The following is a 24,826-nucleotide window of genomic DNA, read 5'->3' on the forward strand; positions in this document are numbered from 1 at the left end:
TGTTTAAAGTCATGCATCAGCTGCACATGGCAATCATAAATAAGGGCCAAATACATATACCAATCAATTGCACCCAAAAATCGATTTTTGAATAACATGTAAGAAACACTGCGCAGAACCTAAGTACAACCACTCAATATCATCAAACAAAGTCAGGGCCTTATTTATGAAAGCCTTGCGCCACCAGTGCGTCACTTATTACCCATGTTTAAAGTCATGCATCAGCTGCACATGGCAATCATAAATAAGGGCCAAATACATATACCAATCAATTGCATCCAAAAATCGATTTTTGAATAACATGTAAGAAACACTGCGCAGAACCTAAGTACAACCACTCAATATCATCAAACAAAGTCAGGGTCTCATTTATAAAGGCCTTGCGCCACCAGTGCATCACTTATTACCCATGTTTAAAGTGATGCATCAGCTGCACATGGCATTCATAACTAAGGGCCAAATGCAAATACCAATCAATTACACCCAAAAATCGATTTTTGAATAACATGTAAGAAACACTGCGCAGAACCTATGTACAACCACTCAATATCATCAAACAAAGTCAGGGCCTTATTTATGAAAGCCTTGCGCCACCAGTGCGTTACTTATTACCCATGTTTAAAGTCATGCATCAGCTGCACATGGCAATCATAAATAAGGGCCAAATACATATACCAATCAATTGCATCCAAAAATCGATTTTTGAATAACATGTAAGAAACACTGCGCAGAACCTAAGTACAACCACTCAATATCATCAAACAAAGTCAGGGTCTCATTTATAAAGGCCTTGCGCCACCAGTGCATCACTTATTACCCATGTTTAAAGTGATGTATCAGCTGCACATGGCATTCATAAATAAGGGCCAAATGCAAATACCAATCAATTGCACCCAAAAATCGATTTTTGAATAACATGTAACAACCACTCAATATCATCAAACAAAGTCAGGGCCTTATTTATGAAAGCCTTGCGCCACCAGTGCGTCACTTATTACCCATGTTTAAAGTCATGCATCAGCTGCACATGGCAATCATAAATAAGGGCCAAATACATATACCAATCAATTGCACCCAAAAATCGATTTTTGAATAACATGTAAGAAACACTGCGCAGAACCTAAGTACAACCACTCAATATCATCAAACAAAGTCAGGGTCTGATTTATAAAGGCCTTGCGCCACCAGTGCATCACTTATTACCCATGTTTAAAGTCATGCATCAGCTGCACATGGCAATCATAAATAAGGGCCAAATACATATACCAATCAATTGCACCCAAAAATCGATTTTTGAATAACATGTAAGAAACACTGCGCAGAACCTAAGTACAACCACTCAATATCATCAAACAAAGTCAGGGCCTTATTTATGAAAGCCTTGCGCCACCAGTGCGTCACTTATTACCCATGTTTAAAGTCATGCATCAGCTGCACATGGCAATCATAAATAAGGGCCAAATACATATACCAATCAATTGCACCCAAAAATCGATTTTTCAATAACATGTAAGAAACACTGCGCAGAACCTATGTACAACCACTCAATATCATCAAACAAAGTCAGGGTCTCATTTATAAAGGCCTTGCGCCACCAGTGCATCACTTATTACCCATGTTTAAAGTGATGCATCAACTGCACATGGCATTCATAACTAAGGGCCAAATGCAAATACCAATCAATTACACCCAAAAATCGATTTTTGAATAACATGTAAGAAACACTGCGCAGAACCTATGTACAACCAATCAATATCATCAAACAAAGTCAGGGCCTCATTTATAAAGACCTTGTGCCACCAGTGCATCACTTATTACCCATGTTTAAAGTGATGTATCAGCTGCACATGGCATTCATAAATAAGGGACAAATGCAAATACCAATCAATTGCACCCAAAAATCGATTTTTGAATAACATGTAAGAAACACTGCGCAGAACCTATGTACAACCACTCAATATCATCAAACAAAGTCAGGGCCTTATTTATGAAAGCCTTGCGCCACCAGTGTGTCACTTATTACCCATGTTTAAAGTCATGCATCAGCTGCACAAGGCAATCATAAAAAAGGGCCAAATGAAAATACCAATCAATTGCACCCAAAAATCGATTTTTGAATAACATGTAAGAAACACTGCGCAGAACCTAAGTACAACCACTCAATATCATCAAACAAAGTCAGGGCCTTATTTATGAAAGCCTTGCGCCACCAGTGCGTCACTTATTACCCATGTTTAAAGTCATGCATCAGCTGCACATGGCAATCATAAATAAGGGCCAAATACATATACCAATCAATTGCACCCAAAAATCGATTTTTGAATAACATGTAAGAAACACTGCGCAGAACCTAAGTACAACCACTCAATTTCATCAAACAAAGTCAGGGTCTGATTTATAAAGGCCGTGCGCCACCAATGCATCACATATTACCCATGTTTAAAGTGATACATCAGCTGCACATGGCATTCATAAATAAGGGCCAAATGCAAATACCAATCAATTGCACCCAAAAATCGATTTTTGAATAACATGTAAGAAACACTGCGCAGAACCTATGTACAACCACTCAATATCATAAAACAAAGTCAGAGCCTTATTTATGAAAGCCTTGCGCCACCACTCCATCACTTATTACCCATGTTTAAAGTGATGCATCAACTGCACATGGCAATCATAAAAAAAGGCCAAATAAAAATACCATTCATTTGCACCCAAAATCGATTTTTAAATAACATGTAAGAAACACTGCGCAGGACTTATATACTAACATACAATTTCACTTCTAAAACATAACTATCTGCTTCCAAATATTCTCCATAGAGCAAATAAATCTCTATCTAAATTAAATGAATCATTACTTACCTTTACAAATGCTTTTGGAGATTGAAAACAGTGTCAGACACACACACCAATTTTTCTTTAGCAGAGGAAAAGGTGTGCTCTCAATACACTGAAACCAAGACTGGCATAGAAAATCTCTATCTTTGTACACATATGCCTTAATTCAACCAATGAAAACTCTTCCCTCACTATTTTCAAACCAACACCCATCCCCCTCTCAAACCTTTCTATCTGTTACCATAGCAACTCCCTCCTAACTGAACTGTAAGGTTCAAAAGTTTATCTTACAATGTTGCAAATTAACTCAGCAAGGATGTTTGACCTCTCAATACAGCAGCCTATACAGGGTATTTTTGCTTTTGGTGACTTTTTTTAAACCATTCAAATTGCTTCTTTCACACAACATAACCATGCACCCTAACTTTCAGTTTTCAACTATCTGAATCCACCAATCATTGCTTGTGATTCAAGAGCAGAGAAACTCCACAATTATTTTTTTGTAAACTCCTACTGTTCCAACTGCCATTTCATTCCCACACTTCATCTGACTGGACCAGAACCTTCTCACATCATGTACTCTGTTTGGATTATTGGACATAGCTACATCCACTGGGCTCAAAGGTATGCAGCTAGCAGAAATTTTCATAACCTTGATTTATCAAATGTGGAAATCAAGTGGATTGGCCACAGAGGATTAAAATGTCACCAATTGATACCATTGGTGAAAACCTTTTTGCATCTGCCAGAACCTGACCTTATAATTGTGCACTGTGGTGGAAACGATCTAGGCACATTAACTGGGGTAGGTCTGGAAATGCTTTTAAAGGACACCTTTCATCAATTGATGATACTTTTTCCCCACACTGCCTTGGTATATTCCAATATATGCCAAAGACAGAAATGGAACTGGTCCAACCAATTTGGTCCACAATTTGAGAAAGCACGGAAACATGTAAATAAATCTGTTTCTGCTTACATGAGAGACTATGGAATGGGTTCAATATACAATAATAACTTGCGTTACAACATGCAAGACATCTACAGAGGAGATGGAGTGCACTTCTCAGATGAGGGGAATAGAATATTCCTCCTGAATTTAAGAATGTGTATTGGAACCTACTTGTAGGTACCTAAATCAACCACAGAACCCAAAAGCTCTTCTCAGAGCTACCCTACCTCTGATCATTCAAAGCGTTTATTTTTTTCTAACTTTTTTCACTATTTTTCACCAAAGTACGCTTTCGGGTGCGCTTAACGGTGCGCGCACCGGGCGCTCCCCCCGTGGAAAATTAAAAATTGTTTTTTTTTTTTTTACGTTTATGAGCCTCCTAAGCCCCCCTCAGAAAACCTAGAGGGTCAAGAAGTCTCTACAGTGCCCCCTTCTACCCATACCGAACATTGTTTACCCTCCATCTTGTGTCTCGATTGTACCGAAACACAAAATGGAGGACTCCCGTAACGCTGCCGGTGCGCGTAAAGGAGCGCGCACCGGTAAGCGCTCGATAAAAAAAGGTGGGAAAGCAATTTACAAAAAAACCACTGGAGACACTTTCATCAAATATAGAATAGGCCCTACTACATAGCAGTCCCTACCATTTGCCCAAATTTGGTGAAATTCCATTGAGACATTTAGGCTACAGGCCTGTCTAAATATCCTGAGGTAAATTACATGACAAAAACACACTTGTAATGTTAGAATTTACAACCAATTAAAAAGTATCTTTCATTTTCTACGATTATTTCCTGACGTTTGATTGGTTAAGTACAAGAATATATATAAAAGAAGAGAGGGAAACACAGCCATTTTGACTACTGCTTCCAGAAGTACACTTGAAAACAAATTTCACTGACAACTTCAACTGATTTCTCTAAGGTAAGTTCTAATTATGGAAGTATATTGTACACTTTAAGTTAATTTCTGAAAAAATATTCTGTTAGTGATATGCTATCCCTCTTTAATAGTTAGAGATAGAGATAACTTCTCTGTAATAGTTATGGATTGAGTTAGGCTTCTCTGGTATACAGTACCCTAACTCTACTAATATAGTTAATTTGTATGCAATTTTCAGAAAGAAAATGGAAGGAGAAAATCAGGCAAATGATACTTCTATCAAAGTAAAGGTGGAAAAACCAGAAGATCAAAAAAAAGAAGTTGATTTCATGGATGACTCTTTGGATGAACAGTTTATAGAATGTTTGGAAGAAATGGAATCATGTACATATAATTATGAGGAAATTCCGGACAATATTATGTTAGAAATTTTATTAAATTATGAAAAAGAATCAGAGGAATAAATTTATCTTTAATAATTTCAAATTGTTTCAGACAATATTCTTTTTTATATGTAATTCATAAAGTATTACCAAAAATGTTTAAAATATAAAGTGAGACTTATAGTATACTGTTCAACTCTTTTTCTGTTACATAGTAAGTTTACTCATAGTTACTACCTTTCTCCCACTATATTATCTCATATGAATATTTTACACCTCATTTTCATAAGTGAGCAGGATAGACTACTCATGATCCCCTAGAAATTCTCAGGGAGTGCTTAAAAGATCTGTTTCTCCTTTCCAGACAGACTATGTTATGAATTCCATATACCACAAAAACATACAATAACAACATGCAAGATATCTACAGAGGAGATGGTGTACATTAAATGAAAGTCTCTGCATTGGTACCTACATGTAGGTACTTACATAAAATAAAAAAAAAAACAATTAATAAACATACAATTTTTTGAAGTGATTATTTTTCCATAGTACCCTCCTTGGAGCGCTTCCCGGTGCGCGCACCGGGCGCTTCCCCCGCGAAAAACGCAAAAAAAAAATTTTTTTTTGAGGCCCCGCGGGGCCCTTTAATGGCCCCCATATCAAACCTAGGGGGTCAGGGGGGGTCTACCCTGCCCCCTTATGGTCAATTCCACCCTTTGTTTTTGCCACCTCTTATGACTAGATTTTACCGATAGACAAGATGGCGGCCGCTCCGGACTGTTTAGAATGTTTACAGACAACTGAGAGCCAATCAGCTTTCTGCGCGCAAGTCGCGTGTCGCGCCTGGAGCGCTCACTGGTGCGCGTACCGGAGCGCGGCTACAGATATATATATTTTTTTGAACGTTAATTTCTCAAAATCCACTGAAGCACATATCTTGAGACATAGCAAAGGCACATCGGGCTACCAGTCCCTACAATTTTGCCAAGTTTGGTGGAAATCCATTCAGCCGTTCGGGCTAAAAGTGAAATCGACCGCCCTATGGAAATTAACATGGGGAAAACGCGTTTTGGGACCCCCCTTTTATCTCGGCCCCCGCTTAACGTATCCCCCCCAAACTTTCAGGGAAGGACCGGAACCCCGCGAGGCCATTTTCAGGAAATTTTCAGGCAGATTCGTCAACCGGCGCCAAAGTTATTCCAAATAGAATTTTGAGATTTAACATTGAAAAAAATCCTAACTATAACTACCTACTGGCGACCGCCAGTAGGTAATATATATATATATATATATATATATTCACAGAAAAAACCATAGGTTATAGTCGATATATAGTTAGGAATTTGCATTTACAAAACCTTGAAAATTCAATGAAAAAACCATTGGTTTTAGGCCATATATAGTTAGGGATTTGCATTTACAAAACCTTATTTTACTCGCATAAAACCATTGAAATTCCATATATAGTTAGATGCGCTAACTATATATCGCGCACCCGCAATCCACTGCTGATGATGTCACATATTACATCATTCATGACATGGTTAGTGACATCACTGATGACATCACTGATGACAACATCCAGTGACTGTATGTTTCTGTAAAGTTAAAATATGTTTTACATATTGAAGAATGAGTGGATATATAAGTGTCTGGATGAAGGATTTACTAGGTGCATGACTAACTGATTGAGTGAGTGATTAAATGTGTCTCACTGAGTGCATGGGTTAGTGACTAAACTGTTTTAATTTGTGCATCATTATATCTGTTGTTCTACAAACTGCTGCATATGTTGATCAGTAGCTATATGAGTAACTGTATGGGTTATTGATTGGTTGTCCAAGTATTTGTATGGGAAACTGAGTGTGTGTGTGTATGGGTGGCTGGGAGGTGTGTGACTCTGTACATAGATGTGTGAGTAGTTGATTCACTATATGTATGGATTCAAAAGTGCATGTGGAAACAGCTGTATGGGCGGTTGACTGTGCATGAGTGTATTAGTGAGTGAATGGATATCTCAGTGCTACATGTCAAAGTAAGTACATATGTAAAACACAGTACATGTGAGAGTTGACATCTATAAATAACTGTGCATAAGAGCCAGTGAATGTGTGAGTGGCTGTATGGATCATTGTGAACATGTATCAGAGATTGTATAAGACAGTAAAGTAAATATGTGTTAGTATATGTTTGAATAAGTAAGGTGTGTATAACTGTATAGTTGAGAAAATGGAGGTGTGATTGATTTTTGGCATAACTGACTAGGTGTGTGAGTAACTCCATGGATGAGTGACAGTCTGTGACTGTCTGTTTACACTGATTGTATCTAAGGTTATATTAGAGTCTGAAGAGGTTCATGGTATTATCACATGAATGATATCATCAGTGATGTGATCAGTCATGTCAAATGAGATGTTATCAGTGATTTTATCAGTGATGTCATTTGAGATGTCATCAGTGATGTCACTAACCATGTCATGAATGATGTAATATGTGACATCAGCAGTGGATTGCGGGTGCGCGATATATAGTTAGCGCATCTAACTATATATGGAATTTCAATGGTTTTATGCGAGTAAAATAAGGTTTTGTAAATGCAAATCCCTAACTATATATGGCCTAAAACCAATGGTTTTTTCATTGAATTTTCAAGGTTTTGTAAATACAAATTCCTAACTATATATCGACTATAACCTATGGTTTTTTCTGTGAATTTCAATGGTTTTTTAATAGCAAATATCAAAAGCTGTCAAATGTCAAGTACGTGATAGGTAAAAACGTTTTCGTGTTTATGCACGCTGATGTGCTTTGAACGCTGTCCCCCCCCCCCACTCCCCTCTTTTCTCTTAGTAGTACTCTCTCTTTGCAGATAGTGAACGGTAGTTAACGCAGACCTTTACCCCTGTTGTAATCCGTCGTACCTGCTTGTCTCTCCATTTGATTGATTATTATCCAAGCATTTACTGTTTTAGAATTGGTTCTCTTTGGATCATTCTCTATTTACAAACAAGCACAAAGTCGCAATACTCTGTTTAGTCTTTGCAGATAGTGAAAAATCGTGTAAAAAAATAAAAGTAATCGAGCAAAATCAGTAGACCACTAATTTGATCTCTTTTTGACCTCGGTAAAATACAAACATTAGGAACAACCCTTCATGAGAAATACGAAAATAGTGAAATGAACTGAGCTCCACACCATGAGGGCTGCAAGACAGCTCGACTCCGCCACCCACCCCGCCCAAAATAACGACAAACCCTATGCAAATATTATAAATATAGACAACACACCAGCAAAGAAACAGGGTAAAACATTTTATTAAATAACTATTTACATAACTATTTTATACTTTTTATTGCCCGATCCGGCTAGCTCAATCGATCGAGCATGAAACTCATGCACTGATAGCAAGCGTTGAGAGTTTGTAGAACGATGGCTTCAGATTTTCCACATACGGTGTAGTGGCGCGAACTGGGAGGGGGCGTTTGGATTCTACCCCTTCCCCAAATAAGATTTTCATACGTGAATGTTCGTTCATGCTTTTTGTCCCTGAGTTGCTTCCATGTCACTGCCTTACACAAATGGCATAAGTCCTGGTTGTTGAGTGCCATACTTCACAGTTCTAAGCAGCTCTTGTAACACTGTTTAAACCTTATTTGCACCTGCTGCAGCTTCACTATTCAAAGTAAGTGGGGTCCATTTGTGGACCTGACTGCATTGGAAAACAATGTGATACGGTGCCTCCCTAAACCGCTTGACGGAGGCCCCCGAGGGGCGGTGAGATGGCGCGGACTGAGAGGGGGCGCTTGGCTCCTGCCCCCTCCCCAAGTCGTGTTGCCCTGGTGTGGCCTGAGATCGCCCCCGGCATAGGCGGCCGGCTCCCGGGGTCCGGCGGAATTTTTTCCCTTTTGATGACTCTTCCATTCTGGACCTTGTCCCACAATCCGTTTGACCTGAAGACACGCTGTCGTGGGGCGCCCCTTTACCGTTTTAGTTGCCATTCCACCCGCTTTTGGTACTCTGTGCCTCTTCCGCCATTCAGCTGTTTACCGCCCGCTCTTGCGACTACAACGTCTCGCTCACCATGTAGTTGAGTTGCTCCCGCTCTTAAGATTTAACCGAACTTTTTGGACTGCTGAAAGCGGTTGTATTCCGACCGCTGGTTGGTGGAGACATTTTGACTATATTCTGGACCTGCATTGTCGCGTAATGCGTCATATGACGCGACGCGTTAGCGCACCCGGAAGTGCTCCGGTGCGCAAGGCGCAGCTTCCCGGAAACGATCCAGAGCGCGCCGCGCAGCGCGTAACGTAAGCATAACAGGTCATGTGACTTGTTAATAAAACTTTTCATTGGTTCATTTTACTTTTGTTTTCCTAATGATGTAAGACTAGGTCATGTGACCTAAAAATAACACTTTTCATTGGATTAAAAAATTTGAACTTAAAACATTTTTTTTCCCAAACGATGAAAGCCCCACCTTGTTTCTGGATGTTTCAGACTGAAGCTGGCGTCACCATGAGAGCACCACCATCTCGTAGCTCCGTCGTGGCCATTCCGCAAGCAATCATGGCAGCCGCTCCCCACCGGAAGCCTGCGGGAGTCGACGGCCCCCAAGACTTTTGTACAATCTTCAAGGCTGAGGGGACGCTTTCGAGAATGGAACCCAAGCCCTGGCAGACAAGCGTCCGAGTTCCAAGGTGTCCCAGGGCCATTTTACTGGACCAGGCCCAAATCCGAAGAGCCGGCCGCCATTTTAAGAGTCCTGTGGAAGCCGCCTATCGCTGCACCGCAAGAGTGGGAGCAACTCAACTACATGGTGAGCGAGACGCTGTAGCCGTAAGAGCGGGCGCTAAACAGCTGAATGGCGGAAAAGGCACAGTGTAGCAAAAGCGGGCGGAATGGCGACTGAAACGATAAAGGGGCGCCCCACTACAGCAGACAAGCCTCCGCCATGTGCTTCAAAACTGCATATGTATCTCGTGATATCAAGGTTGGGCAACCAGTACACAACAAGCAGTTACGAGTCCCATTTACACCGGCACCATTTTGGGTGCGGCCGGGCAGGTCCAGGATCTAGTCAAACATAACAAATGAGGCTGACGTCTCTGAAGCAGTTGACGAACAGCAGGACATAGCAAATAAACATGAACTCTCTAAAGCTGTTAACTCACTGCAGGACAAAACAAGTAAACCTGAAACCTCTGGAATAATTGTCGCTCAAAAGAACAACACACAAAACTCTGTAGAGCCTGAAGAAAAAAAAACAGAAGGGCACTGTAGTTTCAGACACACTTAACACTAATGACTAAACAAAGATATCGTCTGTTTATGAAGCAGTTATCATCTTCACAGAATTGACAAAGAAGTGTGCAGACACCAATGCTATTAAGAAACACAAGGAAATCCTAACGCATCAGCATTCTCGGAAGAGGTTGACACAGATAACATCTTAAGGAACAAAGAAAGACCTGTTCACTCTTGACACCCCAGGTGCTGTGTATGTTGCACTATAGTGCTGCATCGAGAAAACGGACAACCCTATTGATGTGGATTTTTCATTATTGATTATTGTAAAGAAATGGCGACTCCCCCCTTTAGCAGATTAGCTAAATGTTTGCGTAATTTAGGCATAAAAGTTATATTATTGTTGTTGTTGTTGTTATCGTTATAGTTCTGGTTAATTTCAAAAAATGGTTAAATATATTTACATTTTTTGTTGCGTTCGTTATATTTAAAAGTTAATAAAGTTTTAAAATCTAACTTTGTTGGAGTGCTATATATGTTTAAAAAATCGGGTGAATGGGGCCTTGAATCGGGTTATTGTCATGTGTGGGCTTTGCAAGTGTACTGCTACAGGATCGGACATTTCAAACTCAAATGCACGTTCTTTTTCTTACCTTTCCGAAGCATGGAGCGCAATAGCAGGCAGAGAAAGGGTGATGCACGTGTTGAACACTGCCTGGCCTGGCAAGTTGCTGGCAGTGCCCCCCCGCCCGCTCCTGAAAGAGGGCACACACACACCGCCGCCCCGAGTACTTCACAAATCTTTAAAAGACCATGCGCTTGTTCATGAGGCTTAAATGGTTTATCACCCCTTCTAGAACCCCTGCATCGACCCTCTGACGTTTCCTGGAAGAATTAGCACGTAACACAATACCAAGCCCTGTCAGCTGAAACCCCCGAGAAATCATGGGGCATATTATCAAGGGGGTTTATTTCCGCTTTTTTGGCTTTAAAAGCCAAAAAAAAAAGAGATAAAATTATCTCCCTATTACCAAGCTGTCGCTAACACCAGTTAGTGACAGCTAAAAGGAGATAGCGACCATCTTGGGCCCCGCTTTGCATATCAGTGATATTTATCACTAATGACATGCAAAGTGGGCGTGCCAAGATTTTAGCGACTGGAAACAGTCCCTAACCATCGCTATCTCCTATTACCAACTTTTGGAGATATTCGCGCTAAGCGCGAATATCTTCAAAACCTAACACCTGTCCTGAGCAGTTTTTAGCCATGTTATCCAATGGGAAGTGGATAACATGGCTAAGAGCATTTGCTGGATAATGCATGAATATCGCTGACTTTTCAACGATATTCATGCATTGCGGCCGTTTTTTATCGCATTTGCGATAAACCTTGCTAATAGCAAGGTTTATGTGCGATAAAATTCGCCGATGTGCGGCGATAATTTTTGTCTCTAAACAAGTTAGAGACAAAAATTATTGCTAGTTGTTGGTAATATGCCCCCGGATTTTTCCTTGCAGGAATCGGGAGGCGAAAGACTAGCACTGAAATCAGTAGTCTCACGCCTGAATCGGGAGGGTTGGCATGTCTGGATACTCTACAGCTGGGGCCATAAACTACATCCGCAGGGCTAGGTGATAGCCTAGGTCCGGCCTGGACAATCGGACACAGAGGAAGAGGAGTGTCAGAGGGTGCGTTAGTGAATAGGGTGAAAGGGAGGTGTCGGGCGGGCACAGGGTGTGATTCTCAGGGAAGAGCAGCGCAGATAAGGGGAAGTATATGGCCCATGCACGAGAGAGAGAGCGGGGGTGACCAGTGCGTGGGGGAGATGCTTGCGAGGATGGGGAGCCGTGCTGAGAATCGACGGCGTGCAGAGAGTGGGCCTGGTCAAGGCATCTAAAATGGCTGCCGTGCACGACAAAATTGTGGCATTGTAAAAAAGGCAAGATGGCGCAGACAATGTTTATCAATAAGGATTCATTTATAACAAAATATTTTATCGCAGTGACAAATTGGCGGTCAACACTTCCTGATTTCCATCGAATCGAACATTAACAGACGTCACGCAGCAAAAAAAAAAAAAAAAGCTCACGCACAGCCGCTGGAAGAGATGTATCAACATATATGAGCCTCCTCAGCCACCCTCAGGAAACATAGGGGATTAGGATACGTCTCCCGCACCCCCTTATACCTAGTAATTTAATTAAAACGAAGCACAAAATGGCGAAGCCCCTGAAGCGCTTCTACCGTGAAAAATCATTTTTTTTTATTTTCCCCACGGGACCCTTTAATAACCCCAACAACATTCCTAGGGGGTCAAGAGGGGTATACCTTGCCCCCTTTCAATAAATTCCCCCTTCGTTTTTCACCTCTTCTTCTCTCTCGATCCTACCGAGAGATAAGATGGCGGCCGCTCCGGACTGTTTAGAATGTTGACAGACACCGGAGAGCCAATCAGCTTTCTGCGCGCAAAGTTCCGTTTCGCGAAAAGTAAGCGAACCGGACCGCAGCCCGGAGCGCTGTTACAGATATATATCTTGTTTTGAACGTTAATTTCTCAAAAACTACTGGAGCACATATCTTGAGACCTAGCAAAGGCACATCGGGCTAACAGTCCCTACAATTTTGCCAAGTTTCGTGCAAATCCATTCAGCCGTTCGAGCTAAAAGTGAGTCCAACCGCCCTATGGAAATTAACATGGGAAAAACGCGTTTTGGGACCCCCCTTTTTTCTCGGCCCCCCCTCGACAAAACCCCCCCAAATTTTCAAGGGCTGCTCAGAAACAAAATGTGCCATTTTCCTGAAAATTTCAGCCGATTCCGTCCACAAACGCCAAAGTTATTAGACATAGAATTTTCAAAAATCCCATAGGGAATAAATCCTAACTATATATACCTACTGGCGAGACGCCAGTAGGTAATATATATATATATATATATATATATATATATATATATATATATATATATATATATATATATATATATATATATATATATTCCAAAAGAAATCCTGAGCCGCTGAGTCCCAGGCGGCAAAAACAGATAACGACCTCTTCCCCAAGAAGATGCAGGATGCTCAATAACAGGCCATCAAACACTATAGAGTGCAAGCAGTCATTATTCTTTATTCTTTATTCAATGCAATAAATGGCAGCTGCCCTCCATGACTCGTTTCGCTCTGACAAGCAGAGCTTGATCACATGACGCGCCACCGTAGGTTGTTCCTTATAAATGTAATAAAAGCCTAACAACTTAAAAAATAGGCTTAAAGGTTGCATATTTACAAAGTGCAAATAATATGTAAAGCAATTGTATGCAGAGAGCTAAATAATAACGTCAGTGACACACAAAGCAATGAAATTGATGTTGTGTAACCCAAACATTTGAAATAGTGCATTGTTTAAAAATATTGCATTCATCATATGCAAAAACAGAAGTTATGGCAAGTGCCCAAAGTTCATTTACGATTGATGAATTACAAATAATAAATCAAACTTCAATGTGGGTCAATAAATCACAGCAAACATGAAAAACAGGGATCGTGATGTTCAGATCTTAAAGTGTGTCCACAATTCCACTATCAGGGTTTAACTTCATTTTCTCCAAGTGGAAAAAGAGAAGAAACAATTGTTTCTTATCCCCACTTCTCTCCCTGTTCCTCCTTTTATCATCATCCTGACTACCTATATCATATAGTCGAAACGATGTAAACAAGCGAAATGAAACTAAAAAGTTCATCTGCATACAACAAAATGAAAACAAAAAATCAACCAAGAAAAAAGAGTATTTCAAATGGTTATTAAAACAGGGCACTTAAACAGTTTGGCAGTGGTACTCAGTAGATAACCTAATACCGCATTCAATTCAGTAAACAAAATTTTGTTTCTGTTACTTAATTCATCAATAATACAGCAGCCGCTGAATTGTGAAACATATTGCTCTGGAAAATGTTCACGAACATCAGGTCCAATCCAACTTGTAACATAGCAAACACAGATATTAGCATCAAAAGCATCTAACAACATCAGAAAAAACTATAGAAAATTACTAAGACCTTCATTAATGTTCAATCCATTAGGGACTCTAGTGTCTAGTAATAAAATGAATTGTGTTTCTTTCTGTCTGAGTGATCTCTCACGGTCCCCTCCCCTAATTGGGTTAGGAACAGAACCTAGAACTGTGTACTCAAGATCTTTCAGCTGGTTGATATGCACTGCTCGGAAATGGCGTGCCACAGGGTAGTTGTTATCTGAATTTACAATAGCACGAATGTGCTGAAGAATAAGTTTATTTACTGGGAGTTTCGTACTCCCAATGTATTCTAAATTGCATGTGCATCTAAGTTTATAGATCACAAATTCAGAACGACAGATTAGATACTCCCTGATTGGTATTCTTTTTTCACTATATATATATATATATATTATCAAGTGCTACTCGGGTATGAGGCCGCTCACCACTCGCAGGTTGGTTGCAAAAACCCTTTATTTAGAAACATGCAGCTCACAAGTCCTGTATTTTCTCCCTTGGCCTTATGCGTTTCGAAGCATTCTCGCTTCTCATCAGAGGCCGCATCCCAGGAAACCAAATCATTGCAGCCACATTTCCCACGTGATTTATAGCCATTGTAATTAGCCAGCTGTGCCTCAATTTCGAAACATTGTCATTCTGGGAAATGTAGTCCTTTATTTGCATTTCATACCCTCCAATGGGTTCGTTTGCCTGTATGCCATTTCAGGAATGTTTTTAGCCCTCCAGTGTGCTCCAGGCTTGGAGGGCTAATCAAATAATCCTAAATTGAGGCACAGGGACAGGACCCATTGGAGGGTTAACACTGCCTACAAAGACTCCACTTCCCAGCATGCAGTTGTGAAAAGAACGTGATAATCACAGCACACCGGAGGCTAATCAATTCAGCATTGCTGTGGAAGTAGAGCGGCGAAAGAACTTTCCCTGTGCTGGCCTCTGAAGAAATGCACAAAGGCATCGAAACGCGTCAGGCCGAAGGATACAGCAACTGGAGGAGATACAATGTGCTTGCAAAATAGAGGTTTGTGACCAAACTTTCAGCGGTGTGCAGCTTCAAAGCCCTGAGCTATGTTTTGGACATATATATATATATATATATATATTATATATATATTACATATCAAAAACAATTCAAGCAAAATGGTAAAGGTTCTCTGTAGGCTGTTCACAGGCGAGGTTCTCAGGGGTTCTATTGATTTCAGATAAGCTATGTGATGAGTTTCAGCTTCTTTCTGATAAGCAAGAGCTAGTCTGATCTATCGTGCTCTTAGATGTGTAGCTTGAGAAACATATTTTTGGGTCTTCTTTTGGTACATCTTTGTTTCTACTCCACTGAAATTACCCCCACTCGTGTTGCGCTAGGCACCAGATATTCTATATTTCTTTCCATCTAGGTTGGGTGAGGGGAGATGCAAGCTGCAGTAGAGAGTCCAAGAAATCCTTTCACGATTACACGTGGAAGTGCATGGTGGATGCTTTTTAGTAGAGTTAGATGGATAGTACGGAGTACTGATAAGCATGACATTACCACCATCCAGGTGTAAGAGGACCCGGTTCTTGGAAAGAAAGTTGTTTGAAGACTGTTTACGAAAAGGAAGAGTTTGGGTGTGTGTAATAAGGGAGATGGTACCTGGCTGTTTGTGTTTCTTAGCCATATGTATGATCTGAAGTAGTACTTGCTGTTGATTGTATGTTGAAGTAAATAAGCATTGTCCAAGACTTGAGGTGAAAGGCTGCCCAAGTTGATTTTGGAGAGCCTTTCTCAAAAGCAGTATTTTTTTTATTTTTTTAGTGCTGTAGGTGATCACAATATTGGCGATTTGGGGTGGGTTGTGCACCCAGTGATTGATGGTGCTGCTTTGTTAAGACTTTCATATACAATTGAGTGTGTTGGCATTATGCTGCATTTCATTTATGTGATTTCTCAGGAGTTCTCAAAGTAAAGGTTACTAATAATATGTAGTAGTGAAGTGAGAAGTGCTGTGAGTGCTTCTAGAGACGCAGAGGATGGATCTGACTGCGTTATTTTGGGTGGTCTGGAATCTTTGCATGAGTTGGTTGGAGATGCTGACGTAGAGTGCGTTGCCATAGTCCATTTTACTGGTTATCAGGGCCTGGGTGACTGTGTGTCTTGTGTGCCTGAGGAGCCATTTGAAAATCTTGCGAAGCATTCTGAGGATAAGGCAGCAGGATGCAATCATAGCGTAACCTGTTTATTCATTATGAGTTTATGGTCTAGAGTGATGCAGGGGCTTCTGACATGGTCTGTGGGGTGGGATCTAAGTCGGATAGCCACCGGGAAGAGTCCTAAGGCAAGCTCTTGTTTCCGAAGATCAGAATTTGTGTTGTCAGTTCTGGGTTTAAGGCAGTTCTCCCTCATCCAGTTGGCCTAGTTAGACATGCAGGAGGTGACATTGATCCTGTTGTGTTCATAAGGCTTAGTTTTTTCAATGTAGGAAACCATGTTGATACAGTGGGCTTTTATGATGCTGGGCAGATTAGCCATGTACACATTGAACATGTTTGGGCTGATGGAGGAGCCCTGAGGGACGCAGCAGGCAAGCTTCTTGTGTTCTGAGGTGTATTGGGAGAGTCAGACTTGTTAAGTTCTGTTGGAGAGGAACAAAGTGATATAACTCAGGGTGGGTCCTTGAAGTCCTGACTCCTGGAGTCTGGTGAATTAGGTTCCCATCGGAGACAGTGCTAGCAGAAGACATCCACGGTCTCAGGTGAAGGGATTTGTGTGTATTCAAGATGACCACATTGGGTGCCACCATGAAGCTGATTTTGCTGTGCGGTCACATTGTCTGCACCATGCCCCTAGACTCCTTGATGTTCATGGTGGCAGCTGAGCCCTGGGACAGGTACTAACCAGTGAATCATGTTTATCCGCACATGTGTTTGGCTTTGTATAAACGGAGTCAAAAGAGTTTGTGGATGCCGATTATTGGGTTATTTTTATTTATTTTTAGTTGTTTTATAAAGCATTCCATAGACTCACAATAGAAGGGCGATATTACTTTATAGTTTGAGAGGAACATGCATCTAACTGAGCGCAACACATTATTAATATGGCATGTACATGCAGGTGAGCATGCAGAAAATTATTCGAGAGTGAGGATTCTGCAGGAATTAGGACAAGAGAGAAGTGAAAGCCTTGAAACTAATGGATGACTTGTTTACATGTATGTGCAGTATAATTAAAATTAAAAAAGAATACGTACACAAACTTGCGACACATTTTGAAACAATATAGGTTAAACATAGGTTGAAAAGAAAAGATGAAAGGTGGAAGTGAAGAGGAGTAGCAGCCAGAGAGGATGGCAAGAAATGGATTAGCCTGAGTAGCAGTACAAAAGATGAAAAATAACCACTTAGATCTTAGCCAAAGTCTATAGAAGAACAAGCATTTGCAATGCAACGGGTCTCGCATTACTGAAAGTTTGAGCTATTGGCGCTGCTAATGTTAATGCAACGCCAATAGCTCAAACTTTCAGTAATGCAAGAGATATTGCATTGCAAAGCCATCATGGCACGTGTGCTTTAGCCTTAAACATCTTAAGCAGTGGGTGCTGCAATTGCTTCAAAATTAAAGAAATAGAAAAAACTTATTTTTTCTATTTCTTTACTTTTGAAGGAATCACGGCACCCATGCTTTAGCTTAAGATGTTTAAAGCTAAAGCACAGGTGCAGTGATTGTAACAAAGTAAACAAATAGAAAAAAAAATGGTGGCTGCATGCTTTTTTTCTATTTTATTTATTTTTGTTACAATGGCGGCACCCGCGCTTTACCTTTAAACATCTTAAGCTAAAGCGCGGGTGTCGTGATTGCTTTAAAAGTAAAGACATAGAAAACAAAATGCACAAAACGCAGTGCATGGCCTCGTAGAATTCTTTGATCTGAGCGGGGGCAACTCCGGCTCCAGGAAAGGTAGGGAGGTGCGAAGTCGACCCTGGCTCTGGTTCCGCAGAACCGTGCCTAGAGTGTTGTGCTCCTTATCTCCTTCGTCGACGGACAGCATTTGAGGTGAAGATGAAGTCCATTTGGACTTCTTCTTGTGCCTCTTCCCCAAAGACCTAGAGTGGGATGAAGAGGGCTTTGGGCTCTGGGCTCTGGTAGCGGTCCTGCGACCTCTTCTTCCTCGATCGGGACCGGGACCTCACAGCGTCTCACTATACGGTGTCGACTGCCGGGCCACAAGGAGCTTCAAAGCTCGCTCCCGCAAGTCCTTCGGAGACATAGCCGATAGTCCGAGCACAACTTCCGATTGTGGCCGCGCTCAAGACACCAGAGGCAGACGATACACTAAGTCCTGTCTGGGAGGTGGTCACACCTCTGTGTGACAGAAAAACTATTGTTCTACCTTCACCTGTTCAAGCTTGGCTAAGCCGCAGGAGGACAGAATAATGTCTGTGGCCGGCAGCAGCCCTAGCTTTCTGTCAGACCCTGAAAGGCTGTTACTGGGAGTACAGGGGGCGTCTCCCACGGAAGCCCCCCAGTACATGGGATCATACTTCCAACACTAGAATCAGTATTGGCGTATGATTCCAACATGTTTGATAACAAACATGACTGTTTTTGGTGTTGCCACTATATTTTTAGACATTTCGTATTGACTGATGTCCACTATATGAATTAAAATACCCGACCACACTTACAAAGCCTGGATAATCGATTCTGGGGTTTGTAGGGGTGTCCTGCTCATGCAGGGGCACCTTACACTTCTAACCAAGAACCCTGCCCTCAGACTGAAGAGCCTGCCACAGGGGTGACGTATAGATTTTAAGTGCAGTGACCTTAGATATAAGTTAACTTAAATCTGTTGTGAGGGGTGCAGGCACCAACTCACACAGGCTGTAATAGCAGGCCTGTAGTCACAGTTTAAGTGGACTCCCATTGGTGGCACAAAACATACTGAAGCCCACGTGAGGCCCTTGGTGTACCTATGTGCCCTGGGTACCTTAGTACCATATAGTACAAGGGCACACCAGTAGCCAATAGTGGATGTACAAAAGCACTTACTATGGTCAATTTACGGAGGAAGCACTGTAACTGGGGTCCTGATTATCAGGATCCCAGTCAGACTAGGTCAAAAACAGACTGGCACCAGGCAATAAGTGGGGTAACCATGCTAGAAGGAGCCTACCTTCCTACACTTGGGTACTGAGGTAGCCAGGCATAAGGTTTCATTCTTTGAGTAGGGCTTGTCCTCAGCTATCTGCATCCTTAAGGAAAAAGTAAAAACAGTGGTAAATCCTACTGATTTCTACACTGGGGCAGGTAGCCCTCTTTAAAATTATCTTGCTACCCAGATTACACTAAATGGCCCAGAATACTACGTATAATATCCCGGAGCCATTCTTCCAAGGACTAAAGGGTGAGATAGGAACTCTGCTTTGGGATGGGAACCTGCCACAAATATCATTGGGTGGTGTACAAAAATCAAACTATGGTTATATACTAATACTGCACCTCACAACTGGGGGTGATTAATAACTGGGCATTTTCTCCAGTTGAGGACTAGTGGTCCATCTAGAGAGATCAGCTATGGCCACTAAACCATATGTACACCTTACAATGATGGCATCTGAGTACTCTCATACAGGCCACAAAACAGGGATCGAGACACTGATTGTCCTGGCTGCACTGGGGTGGAGAGACAGGCTGACCAGTAACACACCGCTATGGGCAGGGGTGCTGAGAGGGCCGTTCCATTACTAATCGTTTCCAGGAAAGGGTTCTGAGAGCACTGGGAGATACCCTGGGGCCTGAGGGGATCAAGGGTTATGAACAACTGACAGAGACGTTTGACTTGCAGCCAGCAGAACAGCATTAATACTTACAGTTATGGAACTCACTGGTGAACCACAAGGAAGACACACTAGAGGCCACATCATTGAAAACAAGGCTTCTGGTGGTCCTTGCCCATAGAGGGACTTTTTTTAAACAGAAATAAAGAACACTTACAGCGTACTGGAGGCTCCACAGATACTGAGAGGCCGGTGGGAAATAAACTTGGGGACAATTCAAGACAAGGGCTGGATCAAGACCCACAGCCACCACAGGGAGGTGGCCATAAAAGCCAACTTAATACAGAACAAAGTACTAAATAAGGTTTAATATAATAGAAACACACTCCATAAGATGAGACTTTCCTTTACAGGGGAAGGCGAGACGTGCAGATCAGAAGACAGAACCTTCCTACATCCCAGCTTGTCATGTGATGTGACGCACAGTTTCTGGGCGGAGGTCGGGGACGGTATTCAAAGCGATATAACTCTGCCTAAGTGGAAGTTGACACTGTATGCTGCCATTTGGAAGTAGTGAAGAAAGACACCCTGCGCGATTGGAGAACACAGGGCGGCCCTCAATATATGAAGTAGTGAGAGTGATCTAAGAGGGAAAGGGTTGTCCTTGGAAATTCAAAAAGGTTTGAGGTCCCTGGATAGAATATTTTGGTGTAGAGCACGATACAGGCGGGGAACTCTGCGGGAGAGAAATGGTGGAAACTTCTACGCACTGAACTGTGCCTAGATATACCCAGGAATCAAGAAAAGGGAACAATTGCAAAGTATACACCACTACTAGTTGAGTGATGTGCGAGAGGTCCCAAAGCCATGGGCAAGATTCAACTTTTGGGGAAATTTCATTACAAGAACGGAGGCTACATTATGCAATGTCTTTTACTGCAGTCTCCAAGCAGCCACATGTGTCATAATACAAAGGTTCCAGAAAGAACATTGATACAAGGTAAATGGTATGACATGACAACAATCTGCCTCTTTTGAATGCGGCTCCAAACAGATAAGTAACCTCTCTCACTCACTCTGTGTGAATTACCGCTATTTTGATTATTGGTGGTTTATTGCTGGCCTACTCAAATCTAATGGAGCACCTGCTTATGATGACCATGATTTAAGGGCTAAACAAAATAAAAAATGTAAGAATATTGAAAACTCTGCCTCTATGAGCACTGAAGGTCCTAGTACCTCTTCAAATCTAATTGGAGGTCCCCAAGGGTGTCCCTAGCGGCACAACACCGGAAGGTGCCATTCACGGCACAAGTAACTCGGATGCCCGTAGTGGCACAATATCTCATAGTGCTCAGAATAATATCAGAGATGACCCCTCTATTCTGAACAATAAATTTTCAGATGTGCCCGACGAGTACATCTTAGATCTAGATGAAGAAGATGATGATCTCTTCAACACAGAGGATCAACTCCCTCCATCCTCCAAAGACAACATTCTAGATCCCTTAGGGGAAGAAATGTTTTCTCCCTTAAACTTAAAGCATACTAGATCTTCACAATGGTCGCCACAGGACCATGTTTTAAAATGTATTAAAAAATGGCATCGCAATCCCCTGGAAAGGGACATTTGAAGTATTCTTAAAGCTGAATGCTCAAGACCTTTCATTGAAGATAACACCTGTCAAACTCCCAATCTAGACCCTGAGCTTACAAAAAAAATGTTGAAGCTTGGTCGTGACCCTAGAAAATGGATAGAAAAATCATTTAAAGGTTGCCAGGACTGTCTTCTAGATGTCCTTGGCCCCCTTACTAGAATCCTCAACTCAGACTAAGAGAGCCATATCCATGGCACACCTCTTAAAACTGATCTTATCAGAGATTGGAGCCAAAGATCTCTAATACTCTTGGGTAACGCTAATGCAAGAATTAACGCTGAGAGGCATAGACTAATTCTCTACAAAATTGATCCCAACTTTCCGATATGGCTACAAAGAGCCATCCTCAAATCCAAAACGTCTTTTTCTCAGAGAAGAACTCCTAAAGTCACTTGGGAAATATGTCTCAACTTTTACAGCCCTAGACACGGCTCAACAGAATATGAAAAGGGTCTTTAACAATAACGTTTTTGGAAGGGTGGGAAGAAGGGGCCTTTCTTCCGGCCGATTTAACCAGAGGCCCCATCAAAGATACTGTGGCTTTGGACTGGGATATCAGCAATTCAACACCCCTAACTTCTACCCCCAGCGTGGGAGAGGAACTCGTTCAAGAGGATCTAGATCCCGTGGTTCATTCAACTCCAATACACCAAGTAAGCCCCCCCCCCCCTTCTATCCCCTTAACGGTGGGAGGCAGACTCAAGCTTTTTTCCCAGAATTGGATGTTAATAACTCAAGATCCATTGGTCCTGAACACCATCAAAGGCTTTATGATAGATTTTGTTCAAGTTCTGTTTCAAACCTCTTTCCCAAGAGACATACCTCTCTCCTTGGAGAAACATAAAATAGTAGAAGAGGAGATCTCCTCTATGCTTCAGAAAGGTGCAATAGTAAAGGTTCCCTTGGATTCTTTAACATTCATAGGTACATTATTCCTCGTGGAGAAAAAAGAGAAAGGTTGGAGACTTATAATAAATTTGAAAAATCTCAACAAATTCCTAGTCTACAGGCATTTCAAGATGGAGGGTATCCCCCTCCTAAGAGACCTCCTCTTGAAAGAAGACTGATTGGTCAAACTGGATTTAAAGGACGCATATTTCACCATTCCTATGGCCGTAATCCACCAACCTTTCCTCCAATTTATGTGGAAAAATCATCTTCATCAGTTACAGGCACTTCTGTTCAGACTTTCTTCTGCCCCTTAGTGTTTTACCAAGGTGATGAGGACTGCCGCCTCTTTCCTGAGAGGAAGAGGTATTCGCCTTATTATTTATCTTGACGACATTCTGATAATGTCTCAAGACCTTCAACAAATTCTCCAAGATCTGCAGACCGTTATAAATCTTCTAGAAAGTCTAGGATTAATTATAAACAAAGAAAAGTCTATCCTGACTCCTTCAAAATCAATGGAGTTCCTCGGTTTCACCCTGGATACCTCCAAGTGCTTTCTTCTTCTACCTTCCACCAAAATATCAAAGCTCAAGAAAGAGATAAGACATACTTTGAGACAAAAAGAGCTTCTATAGAGGGAACTGGACAGACTTTTAGGTCTTCTCTCTTTTTCTATTCATGCGATTTTTCCAGGCCCTCTGAATTATCGGGCATTACAAAGAATAAAAGGGATATCCCTGAGGTCCGGTCTCTGATACGAAGATGGAATTACTCTGGAACAGGACACCAAATCAGAACTAGTCTGGTGGCTGGAAAACGTAGAAGCTTGGAACGGCAAATCAATCTTTGGTTCGAAACCAGATTTTGTCCTGGAATCAGATGCCTCCCTTCACAGTTAGGGTGCATGCCTTTTGGACCAGAACACAGGTGGGATCTGGTCTCAAGAAAAATTATCTCACCATATACGTTTTTTGGAACTTATGGCTGGCTTTTATGCTCTTATGAGCTTCAAACATTCCATTCAAGGGAGATCGGTCATTTTGAAGATGGACAATATGTCCGCGGTAGCTTACATCAATCGTTTGGCCGGTACCAAATCTGCCAATCTCTCTAATCTAGCCAGGAGACTCTGGATGTTCTGTCTAGAACACAAAATTGCCCTCAGAGCAGAATACTTTTCAGGGAAATCGAACATCTCTACCGATTGGAATTCCAGATTCCTATTGGATCACAGCGATTGGAAGCTCAACGCCCTTGTTTTCACTTCCTTGAACAAGATTTGGGGGCCTTTCGAGATAGACCTTTTTGCTAGCTGTCTCACATCTCAACTAGAGAATTATTTCAGCTGTATGTCGGACCCCGGTGCTCTAGCGGTGAATGCCTTCCTACAACCCTGGTCAGGGATCAACGCATATGCCTTTCCTCCCTTTGCCATGATCCAAAGAGTCTTACAGAAAGTGAGACAAGACCAGTGCTCTCTTGTCCTGATAACTCCATTCTGGCCATCCCAGGCATGGTTCCCCACCACTCTGGAACTAGCATGCGATCTGCCCTTCCTAATCCCTTCTCTAGAGAATCTCCTCACAGACTTAAACGGAGATTCCCATCTCCTAACCCAAACAGGGAGTTTGAACCTTCTTGCTTTGAAAGTGTCAAGCAATCTACCGAAATCTCAGGACTTTTGTCTTCAGCTTCAACTCTCCGAGGAGAGTCTTGGGCACCAGGAACTCATTACAGATACAATAACATTTGGAAAGTCGGGTTCGTTGGTGCCTGGAAAGGTACTTGGACTCCCTACAGGCACCTATTGTTGATGTAGTGAACTTTCTGGTTGAACTATTTAATAAATGTTTAGGTAATAGATCTATCAATTGATATAGATTTGCCATGTCTACTGGTCATATACTTGTCAATGGGAAAACAGTGGGTAAAAATGTCATTGTTTGCAGAGTGATGAAGATCATTCGACTAAAGAGACCCCCGAGGCCCAAATATGATACCCTCTGGGATGTGAACTTGATTCTGGATCTTTTTAACTCCTGACCTGATAATTCCCCTCTGAATAGAAAGCTTCTCTCCATTAAACTTGCAACTCTTCTTTGTCTTATCTCCTGTCGTAGAGTCTTTGACGTTAAAGCCCTGGAGATCTCTAACAGATCTTATAACATTTTTGGAGTAAAACTCGAGGTTTA

The 24,826-nt window shown here is 41.7% G+C and overlaps 1 pseudogene; it reads left to right on the forward strand.

The window, feature by feature from the left end:
- The window catches only part of LOC147665216 (large ribosomal subunit protein eL19 pseudogene), a 62,111-nt pseudogene that overhangs the window by 22,344 nt on the left and 14,941 nt on the right, over positions 1-24,826 (forward strand).

This window comes from Lissotriton vulgaris, unplaced genomic scaffold (genome assembly GCF_964263255.1).
Source record: "Lissotriton vulgaris unplaced genomic scaffold, aLisVul1.2 SCAFFOLD_827, whole genome shotgun sequence".
NCBI lineage: Eukaryota > Metazoa > Chordata > Amphibia > Caudata > Salamandridae > Lissotriton > Lissotriton vulgaris.